Source organism: Vulpes lagopus, chromosome 19, assembly GCF_018345385.1.
Source record: "Vulpes lagopus strain Blue_001 chromosome 19, ASM1834538v1, whole genome shotgun sequence".
NCBI lineage: Eukaryota > Metazoa > Chordata > Mammalia > Carnivora > Canidae > Vulpes > Vulpes lagopus.
In genome coordinates, this window is record NC_054842.1 from 29,115,116 (window position 1) to 29,129,306 (window position 14,191).

Here is a 14,191-nt window from a genome sequence, read left to right on the forward strand (position 1 = left end):
TACCTGAGGGAAGTTTATTTAATCCATTGTGACATCATATGTAACATACAATAAGACTTAGAGAATAACATATACGGAAAATGAAAATCAGAAATAGAGTGAGGAAGTCAATGTGTGACCCTGGTTGCTGTGGCTCAGAGTATAGTGTGGCCCTGAGCTTCCAGAAAGTCAAATCAAAAGAGGGAGATATGATACAATTTCTAGTTCTCATTATCAGGAACGTGAATGTGGGTCCTTATGGAAGACAGGGCCCTCACATGGGGTTTTATACATGGCATATTGCATAAACTCCTATCCTCAACCATCCTTCTGCAGGAAATGCAGACATGGATTTTATAAAGGTGGTTTCTTCAATGAAATAAAAAGCTGTTTGATGATTACCTAAGCCATGTAGTTTCTTAGGGGTCTAACTCTATTTAAAGGTAACAGTTGGTACAAGAATTTACAATCTGTTGATTTTAATTAGAATTAAATGTATGCTTCTCATTGTTTAAATTAAAAAAATATGTGACCCTTGAAGAAGGGATAAGAGCAAAACTGAAGGCAGATTTTTTTTAAAAGATTTTATTTATTTATTCATGAGAGACACAGAGAGAGAGAGAGAGAGAGAGGCAGAGACACAGGCAGAGGGAGAAGCAGGCTCCATGCAGGGAGCTCCACGTGGGACTCAATCCTGGGTCTTCAGGATCAGGCCCTGGGCTGAAGGCGGCGCTAAACTGCTGGGCCACCGGGGCTGCCCAGATTTTTTTTTTTTTTTAAGATTTTATTTGTTTATTTGAGAGAGAAAGACAGCAAGAGAGAGCATGAGCAGAGGGGAGAGGGAGAACCAGGCTCCCTACTGAGCAAGGAGCCCTATGTGGGGGCGTGTGATGTGGGGCTTGATCCCAGGACTCTGGGATCATGACCTGAGTCAGAGGCAGATGCTTAACTGACTGAGCCACATAGGTGCCCCTGAAGGCAGATTGTAATTTAAATCTCTGTGGAATAAATGACAGGGATGCCCTTGGCTGATTTGATGAGTATGTTTCCCTACTGCCATGCATTAATTAACTAATAGTGTTTTGACTTTCTATTTTTATGGTCAGCTCCTAATCAAGGAGTGTTAAAGAACAATCACTGTTATAGATGTTCCGAGAAAAGCAGAACACAGAATAACATCCAGTAGTAATTTAACATGGAGTCTTATCAATCTCTGATCAAGGGTTCCGCTCAGTTGCTTTGCCCATATACTGCCAGTAGAATCTTATCCATAATAGCCAGGAAAATCTTAATATAATAAATCATGCAGGTGTTTCTTAACTCAGAACTCTTTAAAATAATCTCAAGGATTTGTTTGTGTGATCAGTGTTATCCTCTGGCATGTGAACAATTTATGAAAACAAAATATAAGAGCAAATTCTTTTTTTTTTTTTATTTATGATAGTCACACAGAGAGAGAGAGAGAAGCAGAGACACAGGCAGAGGGAGAAGCAGGCTCCATGCACCGGGAGCCCGACGTGGGACTCGATCCCGGGTCTCCAGGATCGCGCCCTGGGCCAAAGGCAGGCGCCAAACTGCTGCGCCACCCAGGGATCCCATAAGAGCAAATTCTGATGGCTAAATGAGAGAGTGCAGAGGATGAGAGTGAGCATGTAAACTTCCATCTCCTTCTCTAAGAATTGGGATTACCCTTTTACAGTAACTCTTCCAAGTCTGGTCTAGATTTTTCTTCTTATATGCTACACATTTTACTGGTATTCTTCTGCCTGTCTCACTCTATTCTGGACTAGGATGATCTACTCTTTGTATCAGGGCCCTTTTGTAATTTGCAGAAGTTATTTATACTTGCAGCTGAGGATTCTCAAAATTCAATCTAAGTGCTATCATTGTTGGCTCTTTTTTAGTAACTCATGCACACGCTAATGCATTCTGTAAAATGCTAGGGGCTAATTCCCCCTGTTTGCTTGGCCTGTAGCTCTCTCTGATATCAGGACTCTTGTTCTTTGCATGAATATTCTACTTGCCATAGAACTCATTGGAAGACACCCCTTCCCACTTGAGTCTTTGGGAAAAACCAAAGAAACACAAGTTGGGTCCTGAAATCTAAGTTTACTTAGTTTATTTAAAAAGAAGAAGTTGTCATTGGCATAAAAAAAGCCATTTCCTCATTGAGATCCAGGCTAAAGTGGATCTGCCCCTGTCAGAGGCATGGATGACATGACACTTGCTAGGAGTCCCTATAAAATGGCCTCTTCTCCGCCTGCCTGCAATAGCATAGGAAGATGTTCTCATTAAACACAACTTCCAGAAAATGACGTTTCATTCCCCCCCCCATATCACACCAAGATTCTTTAAAGACTGGGACATTTGGGTTACAAGACAAATACCTTCTGATTTTGGGTTTTGTACCACTATTATCTACCTAAGTAGAAGAACAGATAGTGAATAAATTAACTTAGGACATGAGCCTTTTGCCCAACAGCCAGAAGAATGCTACAGAGAAAACTCCCTTCATAGTCACAAATGCAAAGGTAAAATATTGAAATCTGAGAGGCAGATATGATTGTATGATTTCCTTATTGCATTTTGTCCACAGGAAAAAGATACTGAGATGACTTGACAGGATTCTTTGGTTCATTGACGATTTCTCACACAAAGATTAGGGTGCTCAATAAATAACCAATAGATGACTGGGTGGATGAATGAATGAAACATGGGGGCATTACAAAAATGGATTTCTTCCTTACTGCATCCTCAAATCTCTAAAAGGTTGCTCACGAATCCCTCATAATCCCCTGGCTGACTGAGTAGCTTAAGGAAAATGGCTTTCAGGGCAGTTTTCAGATATGCATGGGTTTGTTTTCTCTGGATAGCATGTAGGGCTGCAGTGAGATGCAGAATTTTCATGTGAGGCTTGACATGAGGAGTTGAGAGGAGACAGTGGGCCTTCAAGGTGAATTCTCAGGACTAGATGAGAGATATTGTAAATGACATCACTGATAAATGATTTTGCTATTACCTTCTAGAGATTTCATTTTATTTTTTCAATCTCTTTCATCTCACGGCGGGGGGGGGGGCAGCATTGTTTGTTATTTGTTTTTAATTTAATTTTCCTTTTTAAATGACAAATATACTATCAAACTTGGAAGTGCAAAGCAATGGCAGAGGCTCTGGCATTCATATCTTTTGAGTGTCTGCTCAGCAGGATGTGTTTCTTGGCTGCTTCTGAAAATCAATAGAAGAAAGTACAGTGTGTATCTGTGCAGAAAAATGACAAGTACAGGGACAGACAGTCACATAACTACATATGGAGGCATTTTAAGCAGTTTGTGTCATCCAAACTCTGCTCTGAAATGAGGTTTCCAGCTGCTATTGTCCGTACCCCTGATAGGGTGCCTGTAAATACACAGCCCGGCGTCTCCTTCCAGCTCCCCAGCATGAGCACCACAGGCCTCCTCAGCCAGGTTGTGGAGAAAGAGACACCCACCAGCCCTGTAATTTCTTTCCTTTTGTGGACTCCACTGTGGATCAGTGGGGTCCCTGGGATCCCTCATCCTCTGTTACATGTACCCAGAACTGTAGCAACCCTGTGGATTTGGAAGCCTGCAACTTCCAAATCACTTCTGTGACTTAACCAGCTCTGTAGTTCTGAGCAAATTGCCTAAACTTTATGAGCCTCCTTCTGCTCCAGAGCAGGGGAAAGATAAAGTTGCCTACTCTTGTTTATTATGAGCCTTGAGTTAAATGCAGTAAAGCATACAGAAGCACATGGTTGTACTCCATGGTGCTGACTGAATATTGATGAGTGATTAATGTTTAGGAAAATGGGTGATTATGCAAGAGCAGAAGTATTTATCAACATGCTAAGGCAGCAGATTTGTCACTTGGAAGGGACACTCTAGACCAGCATCGAAAAGGAGATCATTGAAGAGTATAGTTCTTGCAAACATTTGGTGTCTGCAAAGCAGTAAGGTCTATTGATAAACATCCTAGAGAAAGTGAAGATTTAGCAAATGTTATAAATCACTGACTGTTGCTTTATTTTATTTTTTTTGACTTTTTTTTTACCTTTTTTTTGACTGTTACTTTAGAGAGCTACTGGCTAATTGAGTATAATATGCACAAAGACTAGAGATATTTTAAACCTATTTTTTGTTTTAAAAAACTGATTAATTTATCAGGAAAATATTAGAAACTGTCATAAATACAGGTAGGTAGGAAAAGCTCAGAAAGTAACCAGACTATAGTCACCCAAGAACTTATGAGTTTTGTCCATAGAATTGTAATGACCCCAAAGAAGGTACCTAAAGCCAAACTGGAGGAAGAGTTGGTTGAGGATGTGTAATTGCCTTGGTTTCTGGAGTCAGGGTAAACTCCAACTTTTTGCCACTAAACAATTATATGACCTTGAGCTAGTTGCCTTATGTCTTTGAGATTAGTTTTATCATCTGTAGACAAGAGACAGGACATAGGGAGTGTGTACAGTCCTCACTGTGTTATAGACAAAGCAACAAATCTGAAATGTTTCCCGTCACTGTTGCCATATGCAATCTTGCTGTTTTAAACCAACACAGACAAAAGGATCTTAGAACATGCATGACCAGGACTTCTACAGCACTCGGTTGCTTTTTTCCTACAGTGCCAATCGTGCAAAGTTCTGGTTATAGCTCTGCCCCCTGAGTGGACATCTGAATCAAGTAGCATTTCAACATCATACTTTTACTAAAAATAAATGAAATGGCAGTTTTCCCACTCTTATTTAAAAGGTTTTCAAATCAAACTACATTTACTTTTTAGTCTGCTATGCAGAGAAATAAGTGTCAGCTGCCAACCCAACAATACTGGCATTTATTCTTATAATGATATAGAAGTCTCTTCATCTAATTCATACCTGGATTTCTGGTTGTGAATCTCCAGAGTCATCTCCAGAAATCTCTTTTTTGCTTTCTCACATACCCGTACCTGATTTAATGTCAAATTGTATAACAAATCTTATAGGGAAATCTTCTATGCTTAGAGAATGCTATGTCTTGGAAAGGACTCCTGTCCAGCCTTTCTCAGCGTGTCTAGTAGTCAGAGCCCTATTAAGGGGGGAAAAAAAAACACTCCAGTTATTTTAATGGAGAGAATTTAATATAGTGTTGTTGTCCAAGTGTTAGGGGAACTAAAAACACAAAAAGAAGACACTGGCATATCATGGAGCAGCAACTGCAGGGAGCAGCTATCACTACAGGCCAGGAGAATAAAATAAAAGGAAGAGGCTGGGACCGTGAAAACCCAGAGGCTCCGAGGAAGGGCCAGTGATGCAGACCCCCGAGAAGGTACCATTGCAGGGGTCTGCTCCTGTTCTGAGCTTGAGAAGGGGTTCTATGGGGGGTGGTACCTGGAATTTGAAGAAGGTGATGGCCACTGGTGCTGGTGTCTGTGAAGGGAAGCCATGAGGAGGATGTGCAAGGGTAGGAGAAACCATACACAGGAGTCAGATGCTGCTGGTCAGAGATGTGCCGTCACCAGGGCATCCGCTGGGACCGGAGACCCAATCCCTTTTTCTCCTCTGGCTTTCCCCGAGTCTCTCTAGCACCCCCTATTACTAAAGGTCAATAGGGAGCAGTGGGCAAGACAAACTTGCCCACAGGGTCTTGGGTCCAACGTCACAAGACCAAGATCAGAAGAGGTTTGGAGCAGAGGCAATAATCTGGCACCACCTGCCAGGCCATCGCACATCATAGGCATTTGTGAAACAGACCTTGTTCCTGTGCTTTTGCTTGTCCATGAAGCCTGAGCAATTCCTTCAACTTCTTTGGTGGGAAAGAGCCTTGACATTGAGAGGTTCTAGGACAGGCTCTCTCAACTCCCATGTTCATATTCTTTTAAGTCATTAACACAAAAACAAAGATTTGTAGGGCTGTCTATGTGTATTTATGTAAAGATAACTCTCAGAAAGCTGTTGGTTTTCTTTCATACACCAAGTAGACAGTAGTTTTGTAGTTGTTATAAACACACAGTTTCAACAGCCTGATTTCTTGAAAAAGAGAAGAGACATGCCTCTCTGATTTTTCTATTCAAATAAAACTTTTAATGCAAATGAAAGCATGATTCAAGCATAAAAACAACCTAATTGCTAATCATATTTTTTTTTAAATTTTTTTTTTATTATTTATGATAGTCACAGAGAGAGAGAGAGGCAGAGACACAGGCAGAGGGAGAAGCAGGCTCCATGCACCGGGAGCCCGATGTGGGATTCGATTCCGGGTCTCCAGGATCGCGCCCTGGGCCAAAGGCAGGCGCCAAACCGCTGCGCCACCCAGGGATCCCGCTAATCATACTTTTAATGACCACTTATTAGAGCAAAATTTAAAGTGAATACAAGCATATTAGAGATTTTTCTCATGTTTCTTTAATTGTAACTATCACTCATAAAGCTAACCTGGTGTGTCCCTCCAGGATTAGAGAAACACACCCTTTTACTCACATCCAACCTAAATGCAAACAACAGCCTCATTGGGTGACAAAGTTCTTAAGACCTGCACTGCTTCTTGTCCTTTTAGTTATGTTTTGAAAAGGAGACCATTCATTTACTACTTTCCCTAAGGCTCCAAGCCTGAGCTCTTGCTTGTGTGTGTGTGTTTACTGGTAACTTCCCTTCTCACTGTCCTTAGGCAGAAACTAAGAGAAGGGAAATCTAGGTGGGCCAGCATCAGACACTGTCTGGCTTGGATCAGAGAGGTGAAAAATGTTCCTGTCAACCTCAGCTTGTGAATTTTTAAAGCTAGCATTTGTACTTCCCTTGATTTACAAGGACCGATGGCAAAGAAATCATCCCACAGGAAGAATTGGATATAAAAATGTCCCGGTTCCCAAACATACATCAATAATCCTAGCTTTGCCAGAATGTAACATTTCAGAAAACATTTCTGTGGAACATGGACAAGTTGTAGAGGAGCTTTAAAGTGGTTTAATTCCACAGGCAGTGGTGATGCCATCAAGTCCCGACTGAAACTGCTTTAGTGCTGGGCCTTTGGGCAATAGTTCCATTTTGCTGTCAGCCAGCAGGGAAAGTAGTGAGGTACGGGGCAGGGCGGGGGGGGGGGGGGGGGAGGGGGGGGGGCTCATGCCACCAGCTGCAGCTAGTGGGTGCCCTCAGGACTGGATTTAAGGTGGGCACTTGCCACTTAGACCTGGGACATGGCCCGCAGCCCCAGGCACTCTGTGAATGAAGGAAATGTGGGGGGACTCTGTGGGGCATTGCTTGAGGGATGAAGCAAATAAGATATGGTCTGATCTCGAGATCAGGGTTCCTGCAAGAGTTCCTGCAAAAAAAAATCCGCATAGGTGTGAATGCAGCATTTGTTTGTTCCTGGTGTGAGTGTGAGCCAGGCTGACTTGGGTGGGTGAAGCAGTAGTCCATGACTTTTATCACCTGGTATGTAACATTTGCAGGAGGCATTCTTGGCTCTCAGGAGTAATGCTCACAGCCCTTCCCAGTGTTACTAATGCTCTGGCCTGTTGTTTCAGGAAGTAGGCTTTGTCGACTGAGTTCTGTTCCTTACAGTGTCGTCCCAGACGACAGCGCAGCCTGGAAGCCCACTGGAAATGCAAATTCCCAGGCCCTGGCCAGACTTACTGAATCAGAATCTGTATTTTTACACAAGCCCCTCAGGTGAATCCTGTGCCCAAGAAGATGAGAAGTACACATCCAAACTGCCCTCCCCAGTGTGTCTGACTTGCCCTACACCACAGATTTCCACATATTCCCCACAACATTCTGCTTCCAAGTTTTTTCCATCCTTATTGAGATATATTCAACACAACATTATGTAAGTTTAAGGGGTCCCACGCGATGATTTCATATATGTATGTGTTGTGAAATGATTGCCACAATAGGCTTAGTTTACACATATCACCTCTCACAGTTATCATAAAAATATAAAGGGCTTCACAAATTTGTGTGTCGTTCTTACACAGAAGCCGTGCTAATGCCTGTATCATTCCAATCTTGCCCATATGCTGCTGAAATAAGTGCTCTGCTTCCAGCAGGAACCCATTTCCTGCTTTTTTTCCAGTTCTCTAAATGGCACATAAATTCTTCACTGGCCTTCACTCTGGTTTTCCCTCTGTCTCTTTTCCCATTAGATAGAATAATAAAGATGGAAGGACAGAAGGAAGGGAGGGAGGGAGGAAAGAAGAAAAAAATGAAAAAAAGGAAGGTGGAAAGGAAGAAAAAGTAGGAAGGGATATAGAGCAGGGAAGGGGACCTCATTTAAAACTGTACCATAAAAAAAAAAAAATAAAAAAAAAAAATAAAAAAAATAAAACTGTACCATAGTAGTGTCGGAGTTCATGAGCTCTATTTCAATACATACGCATACACACAAATACAGTTGACCTTTGAACAATGCAGGGGTTCAGGGTGCCAACCCACCATGCAGTGGAAAAGCTGCATATAACTGTTGCCTCCCCAGAAGTTAACTACTAATAGCCTCCTCTTCTCGGGAAACCTTATCAATTACATCAATAGTTGATTAACACATATTGTGTATATACGCTACATATAGCATTACATAAGTGTTATATACCGTATTCTTAGAAAAAAGTAAGCTAGAGAAAAGAAAATGTTATTAAGAAAATCATAAGGAAGAGAAAATACACTTGCAGTACTGTGCTATGAAATATCTGCATGTAAGTGGACCCACACAATCCCAACCAAACCTGTGTTGTTCAAGGGTCAATGGCGTCCTATTCACTGTTTCTCATTTCAAATGAAGCAGTTACTTCCATGCACTGTTGAAGTGAATGTTGGTGCAATAATTTGGAGGGTGATTTGGCAATGTCTATTCAAATGCTGTAAATGGACATTCCCTTTGATCTAGTGTTTTCTGAATTTATCCTACAGAAACTTGTATAAATGCACAAAAATGTACATGCAGGGTTGTTTTAATAGCAAAAAGCTATAAATAGCCTAAAGGTATCAATAAGAACTATTTAAAAAAATCAACATATATCTCTGCAGTGGACTAAACTGGCATTGATGATAAAAAGAATTAAGGAAGATCTGTGTGTGCTTATGTGATGAGCTCTCCAGATTATATTATTAACTGAGAAGAGGTGCAGAACAATAGGGATGATATGATCCCATCTGCATGTTATTTTTTGGTGTGTGTGTGTTCATAAAACTGTTAACAATTTACTCTGTATACATCCAATAGAATATTCTACAGCCATTATAAATATTATTTTGGCAGAATTTTGAATAACTTGGGACATTTTTGTGAGGTAGCGCTAGGTTAAAAAAAGGACAGGATATTGGTGTCATGGGTTTTCTCCTTCACCTTTCTTGAGCATTTTCCAAGGTTATTAAATACTCTTAAAAATACCATTAACATCTCTATAATATGTCTTAGTTTTGGGTTTTTAGGTAATTTTCAGTTTTTTTCAACTCATATATTATTGACTTAAGTAAATATTTTTTAACCTCATGATGTTCAAACATTTCAAACATTTATGTTTCCTAAAATAAATGTTTTGTAATAACTGGTTCATAGGACATGACCTATTATTATAATTACTGGTTCATAAAATGTGACCCTTGATATTTATTGCCAAATCAGTTTTTATGATCACAAAGATATTTATTTATTTATTTATTTATTTATTTATTTATTTATTTATTTTTAAGATTTATTTATTTGTGAGACAGAGAAAGCAAGGGGGCAGGAGGGAGAGAGAAAATCTCCAACAAACTCCCCACTGAGTAAAAAGCTGGACGCAGGGTTCGATCTGATGACTCTGAGTCAAAATTGAGGGACGCTTAACCGACTAAGCCACCCAGGTGCCCCGATCCACAAAGATTTTTAGTGCAATATCTTCAATTTTTGGCAACGTGGTTGGTTATTTAAAGTCACCATTTATTCAACAAATTTTAAAATTTGAGATAAAATTGGTTCAGCTAAAACTTAGTTTAATTCTTCCTATTCCTTCCCAAGTATATCAAGGCCTACTGTATGCCAAGTTATCTTAAAAGCACTACACACACGATTACAAATAATACATGATTCCTACTTTACTACTTAAAGCGTGATCCGGGGCCAGCACACTTAAACACTTAATTACACTCTGATGTGATTCAGGCTATCACAGAATATGCTTAGAGTACCATGGAACACAGCATGCCCACAGTATAATTGTTCTAATTAACCAAGAGAGGGACTAGATTCTTATACTTCCCTTTGACTCTTCCTCTCCCACATCCCAACTAAAGAGTGGTGTTAGTTAGTGATAGGGGAAATCCTCTTCTCGTTCTGATCAGAGTTCAAGTAGTAATTGCATCTGATCATAACAAGGAAGTAGATAAGCACCTCAAGTTAGGTTGTGGTGTCAATGTCTGGCACCATTTATATATTTCACAGATTTGGAAGATAATAAGCCTCCTTCAAGAATACATACTTTAATCCTAGATCCATAACCAGACCCTTTTATCATCCCATTTCTTTCCAGCTGCTTAGAATAGAGAAATGATGATCTAGCCTTCAGACCATTTGTCCCAACCTCCAAAAAAAAAAAAAAAAATTTCCAAGGAAATGGAACAATCCAGCTTCCACAAATAGTATCGGCCACTCTCTTAATATTCCTCAGGGCAAGAAATTCTAAATTGAAACCTTTTCTAATTAGGTTGATTAAACGAAATTGCCAGGATCTCACTGTTATTTAACCTGTGAGAGTGGCAGTGTCCTATGGTTCAACTGAAACTTGCAATTTCATTCTTCCTATTTCTTCCCAAGTGGATCCCAAGACCTAACTGAAACTTTATTTCACACAAAGTGATTTCTGCAATTTGTGGCCCAGAAACCAGGAACAGGATAATTATTAACATGGATTTATGCTTGGTTGTCACTTCTCAGTCAGATCACCAGTAAGATAAAATTAAAATACAGTATTTCCTAAAACGAAGGGGAAAAAAAAATTCCTTCTTACTTAAAAAGAGACATGTAGCTGATGCAGCATCAGGAGTTAGATACAACCACGGGCAAGCAAACCCAGAAAATTACCAAACAAACTGTAATTTGTGGTCTCCAACCTGAGTAAGGCTGGTGTCCTCTTAAAACAAACATGATGCTGAGAACGTGTTATAAATCCAAGTTTATCACCAGATATCCAAGGAGAAGGAAAGAGCAGAGGGGAGAGAGAGAAAGAGAAAGTGCTTCAGCCTGAAATTGATGGAGGTCCCTTTTCTATTACTCTTATCAGATTTAAACTCATATTGTAAAAAAAAGTAAATTTAGTAATTCTGTAGAGGGTGCTGGTATGCAAAATGGTGCCTCAGAGCTTGGGAAGCTGGCCTGACTGCATAAAAGCATCACAATTCTCTGTCAAAAACAAATTCATAGCTCTGAATGCTTTTTGGAGTCTTGCTATTCAAAGTGTGATCCAGAGCTCCAGCCAATGTTTCTCCAACTCTGAAGTGCATACGAATCACTTGGGGTCTTGTTTTTGTTGTTTGTTTTTTCTTTGTTTTGGGGTTTTTGTTGTTTGTTTTTTGGTTCAGGAACTGTTGCTCTTTATTAAGTTTCTAAACTGGTCCTTACGGGATCCCTGGGTGGTGCAGAGGTTTGGCGCCTGCCTTTGGCCCAGGGCGCGATCCTGGAGATCTGGGATCGAGTCCCACGTCGGGCTCCTGGTGCATGGAGCCTGCTTCTCCCTCTGCCTGTGTCTCTGCCTCTCTCTCTTTCTTTCTTTCTTTTTTTTTTTTTTTTTAAAGATTTAAGTTATTTTATTTTTTAAAATTTTTATTTATTTATGATAGTCACACACAGAGAGAAAGAGAGGCAGAGACACAGGCAGAGGGAGAAGCAGGCTCCATGCACCAGGAGCCCTGACGTGGGACTCGATCCCGGATCACCACGATCGCGCCCTGGGCCAAAGGCAGGCGCCAAACCGCTGCACCACCCAGGGATCCCTCTCTCTCTCTTTCTCTGTGTGTGACTATCATAAATAAATTTAAAAAATAAAATAAACTGGTCCTTAGAAATTCTTGACTTTGGCTAGTGTGAATGAACATATGAAAGAACTCTGATCTTTCTTTCCTTTTTTTTTTTCTTTTCATCACACGATAAATGTACTCTTTAGTCTCCATCAACTATTCACCCATTCTCCCACCCACCTCCCCTCTGGTAACCATAAATTTGTCTCTGTCATTAAGAGTCTATTTCTTGGGGTGCATGGCTCAGTCAGAAGAGCACGAGACTCTTAATCTCAGAGTCAATGAGTTTGAGACCTACATTGGATGTACAGATTACTTAAATTAAACTTTTTTTAAAAAAAAGTTTGTTTCTTAGTTTGTTTCTCCTTCTTTTTCCTTTGCTCTTTGTTTTTGTTTCTTAAATTCCATGTATGGTATTTGTCTTTCTCCGACTGGCTTATTTTGCTTAGCATTATACTGTCTAGATCCATCCATGTTGTTATAGATGGCAAGATTTGATTCTTTTATGGCTGAATTTTACACATTTGTGCACGCGCACACACATCTTTCTCCATCAGTTGATGGACGCTTGGGCTGCTTCCATAATTTGGCTATTGTAAATAATGCTGCAATAAACATAGGGGTGCATGTATCCCTTCAAATTAGTGTTTTTGGATTTTTGGGGTAAATACCCAGTAGTGCAATTACTGGATCATAGGGTAATTTTATTTTTAATTTTTAAGGAACCTCCATACTGTTTTCCAGAGTGGCTGCACTGGTTTGCATTTCCACCAACAGTATAAGAGGTTTCCCTTTGTCCATATCCTTGCCAACACCTGTGGTTTTGTGTGTGTGTGTGTGTGTGTGTGTGTGTGTGTTTTAGAGAGAGATAACTTACATGCTCAAGCAGGGGTTGGGAGGTACAAGGGAGAGAGAGAGAGAGAGAGAGAGAGAGAGAGAGAGAATCTTAAGCAGGCTACACACTCAGTGTGGAGTCTGCTGTGGGGCTGGGATCCCACAATCCTCAGATCATGACCTGAGCTGAAATCAAGAGTAAGATGCTTAACTGACTGAGCCACCCAGCACCCCTCTTGTGTTTTGACTGTAGCCTTTCTGACAGATAGATGTAAGGTGGTATCTTATGGTAGTTTTGATTTGCATTTCCCTGATGATGAGTGACATTGAGCAACTTTTCATGTATCTGTTGGCCATCTGTATGTCTTCTTTGCAGAAATGTCTGTTCATGTCTTCTGCCCATTTTTTATTGGATTAATTGGGGGTTTTTTTTTGGTGTTGATTTGTATAAGTTCTTTCTATACTTTGGACACTAGTGCTCGCTTCGACAGCACATATACTGTATTTTGGACACTAACCCTTTAGTGGATATGTCATTTGCAAATATCTTCTCCCATTTCATAGGTTGCCTTTTAGTTTTGTCAATTGGTTCCTTCACTGGGCAGACATTTCTTATTTTGATGTAGTCCTAATAGTTTGTTTTTGCCTTTTTCCCCCTTGCCTCAGGAGACATAACCTAGAATAAGTGTTGCTTTGGCCAGTGTCAGAAAAATTACTGCTTGTGCTCTCTTCCAGGATTTTTATGGTTTTAGGTCTCACATTTAGGTCCTTGATCCATTTTGAGTTTATTTTTGTGTGCGGTGTAAGAAAGTGGTCTAGCTTCGTTCTTTTGCATGTAGCTGTCCAGTTTTCCCAACACCATTTGTTGAAAAGCCTGTCTTTTCTCCATTGCACGTTCTTCCCTCTTTATTGAAGATTAATTGACCATTTAATTGTGGCTTTATTTCTGGGCTTTCTATTTTATTCTATTGATCTTTGTGTTTGTGTCAGTACCATACTTTTCTGATTTCCACAGCTTTGTAACAGAACTTGAAGTCTAGAATTGTAATACCTCCAGCTTTGTTTTTCTTTCTCAAGATTGCTTTGGCTAGTAGGGGCCTTTTGTGGTTCCATACAAATTTTAGGATTGTCTATTCTAGTTCTGTGAAAAACACTGTTGGTATTTTGATAGAGATTGCACTAAATCTGTAGATAGCTTTGGATAGTATGGAAATTTTAACAGTATTTGTTCTTCTAACCCATGAGCATGGAATATCTTTCCATTTCTTTGTGTTGTCTTCAATTTCTTCCATCAATATTTTATAGTTTTTAGAGTACAGCTATTTCACTTCTTTGGTTAGGTTTATTCATAGGTATCTTATTATTCTGGTGCAACTATAAATGGGATTGTTTCCTTAATTT

At 40.1% G+C, this 14,191-nt stretch overlaps 1 protein-coding gene and 1 non-coding gene across 12 annotated transcripts in view; one reads left to right on the top strand and one right to left on the bottom strand.

The window, feature by feature from the left end:
* Positions 1–14,191, top strand: part of NEK11 (NIMA related kinase 11) — a 237,473-nt gene that overhangs the window by 207,465 nt on the left and 15,817 nt on the right. The window lies entirely within an intron of this gene.
* LOC121479148 lies at positions 7,900–8,002 on the bottom strand. Its single transcript, XR_005984664.1, has one exon. It is a non-coding gene; the product is annotated as a U6 spliceosomal RNA (small nuclear RNA).